We start from the raw sequence: 6822 nt of genomic DNA, 5'->3' as shown, positions 1-6822 counted from the left end.
GAAAATTTATTACTTTAATCGTATTTTATCTTATTTTATCTTTATAATGCCCCAAATAATGCCCAAAAAATGTCTAGTAATGCCGCAAATCTGTACACTACAATGCCCCCAGCGGTTTCCCCCTCGGTTGCAGCGAAAGGACGTTATTTCGAACCCTTGACCGAGCGTCAGCAGTCTTGGCGCGCCCCTCTGATTCACCCCCGTTCCTTCTTCTTCTTCGAGTCGAAACACCCTACGGGCGTGGAAAGTTCTCTCGGAGTGCGTGTTCTCCATCTCGCCGCTTTTCACCTCCCTTCTCGCGGTCGGTCGTACGTGCGGCGGCATGTGTGTGCGCGGGCGCGTGTAGGTGAACGTACGCCGGCACAAGCGTGGATTATATCGGCACATGCGCCCCTCGCGACTGTCGCGTCGGCGGAAAAGCGGATATAGCCGGCGGCGTGTCAAAACCATTCCGCCGCCCGTGCCGCGAGTTTAGTACGGCGTGGTTCTCGGTTGCGGTTGGACGATCCGTGCACCTGCCCCGCGCGTGCGGTTGATAGTACACGAGCGCGAAGGGGTTACGGATCGCGGGGGCGTGCGTGTTGCGGTCGCGTCGTGAAAATCACCCAACCTGTCGTGGACAGGGTTTTTTCTCCCCCACGGGGACAGGAGACCCGTTCGCGCTCGCAGCTTCGCCCGGTTTCGGTGTCTGGTGCCGTTAGACGGAGGCGGGCCCTCCCCGGAGTTCATCTCGCGAGGAACGAGCGCAACGTGTCTCCGCATCTGCAGGCAGCCCCTTTTCCCTCAAGTACGTCCCGGGTTTTCCTCAGCGGCTATCGTTTACTCGTTTCTGCGTCGAGAGAAAATTTGAAATTGTTCTTCGGTCCCTGCCTGCGCCCCGGGCTGTGACTTCGCGTCTCGAGCGTAAACATCGCAGAGACTCGATCATGAGAATCTTTTCCTCGAGCGGGAACTCGCGAAAAGCGAAAATTTTCATTGACAAATATTGAGTCCGTTGATGAAATTTTTCGCTTTTCACGAGTGCGCGCCAGAGAAAAGGACTGACGATCGAGCCTCAGATGAAACTCGTGTCGTTCCGGAGAGCCCCGTGTGTCTACACAGCTCGAAGACGAGATATTAAGTTCCCGCCGGTGGCTCTCGGCGTCTTTTAATGGCAGTCTCGCGTCGAATCGATGTACATTTGACGAATATTTTTGCGGAAACGCAGTGACAGCGCTCCGTGATGTATGCGCTTCTCAGAAATGTGTTTGGAGAAGGTGACTCGGTTTTCCGCTAAGCACGACGTTGCGTCTGAGGCAGTGAAAAAGTTCTCCCGTATATTACTCCGCCCGCGCGCCGAACGAACGGAGCCGGCGACGTGTCAAAACTATTTCGCCCGGCTGGTGAATTCAGCGCGCCGTGATTTCTTCTCGCGGCTGGACGTCCGCTGTCACGCGGCTGAAACAGGAGCCTCGAACGCGGATCAACTTTGCATAATCGCTATCAAGGTACGAATCCGCTTTCCATTATCCTGTCACGCGGCCGCGATCAAGTTATCCAATTCGGCTGACAAATGCATCGCGGAATTACGAGATCGGATGAGAAATTAATAAATGACGTCACAATGCTGGGAGATAAATCGATCTGGCCTGCTTTCCCTCGCGGGGGACGCGCGTATCGCGTTTCTTCGAGGGAGAGGGAGGAGCTTTTCATTAATATTTTTGCGATCCGCGAGGAGCACGCGTTTCATTTTTACGATACGCGAATAATTACAACACGCTACCCGCGGTGTACGTAAAGCTGGTAAAAAGGACGAGAAGCGTTCTAGTAATATGCATACTTGTAGCAGTAGCTTCATCTCGTCAAAAATTGATATACAACGTTCTTTGAGGGGCGGACCCGGTGTTTGCGCGGGCCGCTCGCAGGCTGGAATTAAAATGGATATATTTACATGAATCAACATTGAGAAAAAGCGCGTGTATAACAACGAGCCGGTATCATGCAGCGCCGTTTTTGCGCGACTTTTATCCGCGTGCCGACACATAGTTTTAGCGGCGCTTTTAAACACAGTCTTTTGTTTCACGCACATTTTTCGAATTTATTTTGCGCGCGCCGCGGCACAAAGTAAAAGTTCTTTATAAAACGCGCAGCAAAATCGTATTACGGGACGCGAACAATAGTTTGAATTTCTCCCGCAACGATGTTTTGTTGCCGTTCGGATTACTGTCAATTTGCAACGAATGTTCGTCGCTGATTGCCGAGCCGTGGAGGCAACCGCGGCATTCGTGCAAAATACGATAATTTTGTTTAAATCGCACCGCACATTTAATGCTAATCATTTGATTTTAATTACGTATTTGCATCGAGCGCGCGCGCGCATATGTTCGGGTAAATAAAATTCAAACTCGACCGCGGGCATTTGGAGACTTGGTGCGCCGCGCGCGAATTAATAATTTGCCAAGTCGCGCGCGGTGGCAGCGTGCGTTGAAAGATTGGGCTTGAAAATTTCAAAAATCACGTCTCCCGATTCAATTCTGACAAACTCGACAAACGCCGAGGCAAGTGTAACAACGTAGTAAATAAAAGTGCGCACGTAGACTGAGCCGTCGGGAGCACGTGTTCTCGCTCGGATCGGGCGCGCGGGAAAGAGTTAATTATCGCGCGCGCGGATAATGACGCGCCGCGAACGAGCGGGTCCCGCGCGGGGCGATGTCAAAGGGACACACGTTCGCGCGGAACATACGGGAGGATCAACGGCGAACGAGTTAATACCTTATAGATAATCATAATGTACCGTCGACGGCGCGACATTTTTCTTGGCGCGCGCTCGTAACTCGAGTCACGTAACACGCGCGAGAGGCGAGATAACAAACGGGCGGAGGCGTAACGCGGCGGAGCGTTGAATAATTCTCACGTTTTAAAGGGCGCCCAATTTAAAGCGCGTCCGAACATGCGAAATGCGGCACGCGACCGGTCGAGCTAGGAAAAGATAAAGAGAGAGACAGACAGACAGTCAGACAGAGAGAGAGAGAGAGAGATTGATTGATTGATTGATTGATCTGTTGCAACATATTCTTTTAACACTTTTTTAAATGACTCAATCTTTTCATACTACCTTATTTCGGTTGGTAACACATTGTACATTTTCACTCCTTCATAGAACATACTTTTTTGCGCACTTCTGGTTTTACGAAATTGAAATTTCGTAGAGAGAGAGGGGGGAGGTGTTCTCATTTGTCAAAAATGATGCCGAGAGAAACCGAGCTTGTTGAATATGTAACAAAGTGACGTAACAACGCGTGAAATATGTCGAAGTAATTGTCTCGAATTGCACTTGAATTACATGCGGATTTTAATTACTGTGCGTGAATTATTAGAGGGAGAGAGAATCAGAATCAGAATCATTATTTATTACACGCTCTGGGACAAGTAGGCACTTACCCCTAAGGCATAAGAGCAAAAGTTACAGAAAGACAAAACTGTTAGTGAGAGAGCACATGAGAAATGTTTAGAAATGAGGAAGTATAAAGGAATAAAAATAAGCCTAGTATGTAAATGGAGCACTGAAAACAGAAATTGAACTACTTAACCCGATGTGTGAGATGGCATTCGACATACAAGTCCATAGCAAAATAACCAAAGTTATATGGATAAGCCTAATAAGAGAGAGAGAGAGAGAGAAAGAGAGGGACGAGGGAGATCGTTTCTTTTTTTCTCGTTGTACGCGAGTTCCGAGTGCTTTACCACTTTCGCGCTTGTGCTCGAAAAATCGGCTTTAACCCGCTCGCGATCGCCGCGAGCGTTCGCCAAAGTTTTCCCGTGACGCGCCGTATAAAAAGCACCCTTTCTTCGCTCGACGATTCGCGCGATCTTGCTCTTATCCGACTCTCTCTCTCTCTCTTTCTCTCGTATCTTCCCCAGTCGCGAGAGGATAGCTCGCGAACTCTTCGCGACGAGCAACATTTGACCGACGACTTTTTCAACTGTCGCGTGTCTCGTCTCACGTAGACAGGCTTTAATTTAAAGCTTTCTCAGTTCGCCTCGGTGGCTCTTCGCGAAAGGATCTAATCGAGTTCCGCGAGATAACATTTCGTGGCGTCCTGTCGACGAAGATTAGCTCGCGGTAATAAACTTTTATTGCCACTTGATTATTTCACCGGCTAAACGTCACAGTTGTAAAATCCACAGTTTTTAGCATCTTCACGGTTCAACGTCTATTTCTTCTCCTCAAACTGATGCACTGAGAAAAATGTCCGATTAAATGTAAACGGACAATCCCACTGCATAAAAACAAACGGATATAGCCGATTAAATTGTATGTCCGATGAAACATATGAACGGTTTTCTGATCAAATTTAATCGGTAACAGCATTTCATCGGACAAATTTCATCGAATGTATCCATAATTTAATCGGGAAACGCTATTTAATTGGTTTACCCGATGGAAATTTTTCTCAGTGTAATGATACAAAATTCCAAGTAGATCTTCGAAGTCCGTTGATTAATTTATGGTAGACAATAATTCTCAAAATTCTCTGCATTCCGTAATCTCGTATTGAATTCCCATGTCGAGATATTTCGGTTTAAGGACACAATATGTTCTTCCTCTGATTTTTGCTAATTATTTTTGAACAAAGAAAAGATTATCTGTCTCTAAACATTTCTTTGTTATTGACGATAATCAAATGAAATATTAAAAATTGTGGACTTTTTAGCAGCTTGGCCGCTGCTTTGTGATTTGTACTCGATGCGAGAAATGCTGTTCACTCGTCAGATCGACCAGATTGTCGAATGACGGCTCATTTTACCAAAGTGCTTACTCAAATTATCTCGCTACATTAAAATCAGGCTTACACGCTTCTTCCCCCCACGACGCGCCTTCACACTTGCCACTCGCGATCGCGAAAATCCGCGTATCGACATCGTTACACCGCAATCCGCAGCCGTTCGTCGCAAGACTCTTGTTCGCCGCGATGAAACAGCCCGGAAACCAATAGTATCGTCTCGCTGTCAATTCGACCGGGTCGATAGTCGTTCGCGGTAGCCGACGGCGCGAAATTTCGAGCAGCCGAAACGCGAGCTTAGTAATCAACTTAGAATTACCGTGGAGAGGCGCATTTTTCCGGGCGATTTCGTCCGCGGAGGCCTCATTCTCCTAGAAATACTTAAATTAGAGTTTGGCCGATAGCCCGTTCCAAGTCGATATAACGTCAACTTAATTAACTCGATAGGACTCGCGCCAAGAATACCTACGTGGCGATTCGCGGCAGTATTTTCTATAATATAGGCGATGGAAAGCAATGGACGTTGAGAACGGGCGTACGTTCGTCACAAGAGAGATGTGTTTCGTGCAATGTAAAACCAATCGCCATAAGGAAATAGATCGCGTGCCCGAACATCGGCTGAATTTTGATTCAGGCGCTTTTTGTACTTTCCTCGATGCGCCGTTCGATCGCGAGCACATCGAACGAGTCTCGATAACGCATCCTCGACACGTTTCATCGTCCTCGTTGCGGACGGACAAAGGGATTACGTTCGGGATGTTGGGCTGAATGACTGGAGGACCGGCACCTGACGAGCATCCGGCCGTCCTCCGTGTCCTTCTCGTTTGTCTCCTCGATCTCCTTGCGTTTTTATTAGGGCCCTCCGGGAGAAAATTGAAGCTCGGCTCGTGGAAGCTTCTGGATCCTCATCACAATTGGAAGTGATGATAAGCGAGGGGGACTCGTAAGCTCGCGGGCGCGTCTAAGCCCCCGTAAACTCCGTATTCGAAAGTTGATGGCTCTACTTGCGGCTCGTATATTAATTATTACTTGGACGGTATCGAGATTGCGGCGGGTGGATATTGAATTTATGGTATTCATATCGGGTAATTGGATTTATAGTAATATGGATTGTTTCCAACAATGATGTGCGCGCGAATGTAAATCACTTCTATCGATCCCCCTCGCTTTGTGGCTCCGCAAACATTTAGAACGTTTGTTAATTTGGCGGATAGCACATATCATATATATTTAGTATTTGTTTTACAATTTTGTTGGTCACGAGAACAACTAATTAATTTTAATTTATCGATTTCGCGAATCGAACCTGCTTTATTTGTTGTAGATAAATACAATGCAATATATTCTACTCTCTACGTAGGCGCGAAATGATATCAGTGGACGGTACCACTTCTTATTGCTGCGACTGGAAATGCAAATTAGCTTACAAAACGCTAACTGCCTTATCGCGCAATTCTTTTTGCTGATCCTACAAAAGGAAACTATTTCAAAAGTTATTGCGTGGCATAATCGACCTCGAAATGTTAACATTTCAAGCGAGAACAATAGCGATCCGCGTTTTAATTACAATCCCGTAACGAAATTAAAAATAACGGCGATTTACAATACGAATTACCCTCTAGTTTACTGACTTACTCCGCTATTCTGTCAGTTTGCTTAATTAACTGTAGATTTACTCTCGGATTTCCATCGCTTTCCGCGACTGTCCATTTTCCTACGAACCGTTTCGTTACTCCCTCATATATGTACGCGCTTCGATAATGTTGACGTGGCTAGCTGGTTTAATCTCTCCATGAACTTTCGGACGAGTAGTTTCTATCGCGTTGCGCTCGAACGAAGTCGTTGCTGCGCGCATCTCTCCTTCTCCCTCGTGCGTGCACATCGTCTGTCTCGTATGCGTCGAGTTAATGCCGAATTAAACTCTAATCTCGCTTCCCTTTTAGTTAACTCTTCACCCTCTTCGCCTTTCTCTCTTCACGCATTATCTATTTATCTGTCCATCTCTTTCCCGCCTCTCGCTACAGCATCTCCCCCCCCCCCTCTCTCTCTCTCTCTCTCT

General features: G+C 47.2%; 1 protein-coding gene across 6 annotated transcripts in view; it reads left to right on the top strand.

Annotated features, from left to right (window-relative positions):
• The window catches only part of LOC105560297 (alpha-mannosidase 2), a 163878-nt gene that overhangs the window by 62979 nt on the left and 94077 nt on the right, over nucleotides 1-6822 (top strand). Inside the window, exons 1-2 of one of the 6 annotated variants that reach the window (XM_012009293.1) lie at nucleotides 110-787; nucleotides 1208-1487. The exons of 2 other annotated variants lie outside the window; for them this stretch is intronic. The gene's annotated coding sequence lies outside the window, so the exon portion shown is untranslated. Of the gene's footprint in view, nucleotides 1-109; nucleotides 1488-6822 lie in introns of those variants that run through there. 3 more of the 6 variants (XM_012009291.1, XM_012009294.1, XM_012009290.1) reach the window with 3 other exon arrangements.

This window comes from Vollenhovia emeryi, unplaced genomic scaffold, assembly GCF_000949405.1.
Source record: "Vollenhovia emeryi isolate VEMERY1.0 unplaced genomic scaffold, V.emery_V1.0 DF939234.1, whole genome shotgun sequence".
In the NCBI taxonomy this organism is placed as follows: Eukaryota; Metazoa; Arthropoda; class Insecta; order Hymenoptera; family Formicidae; genus Vollenhovia; species Vollenhovia emeryi.
Note: the sequence above shows the minus strand (reverse complement) of the source record. Positions and strands in the feature narration are given on the sequence as shown.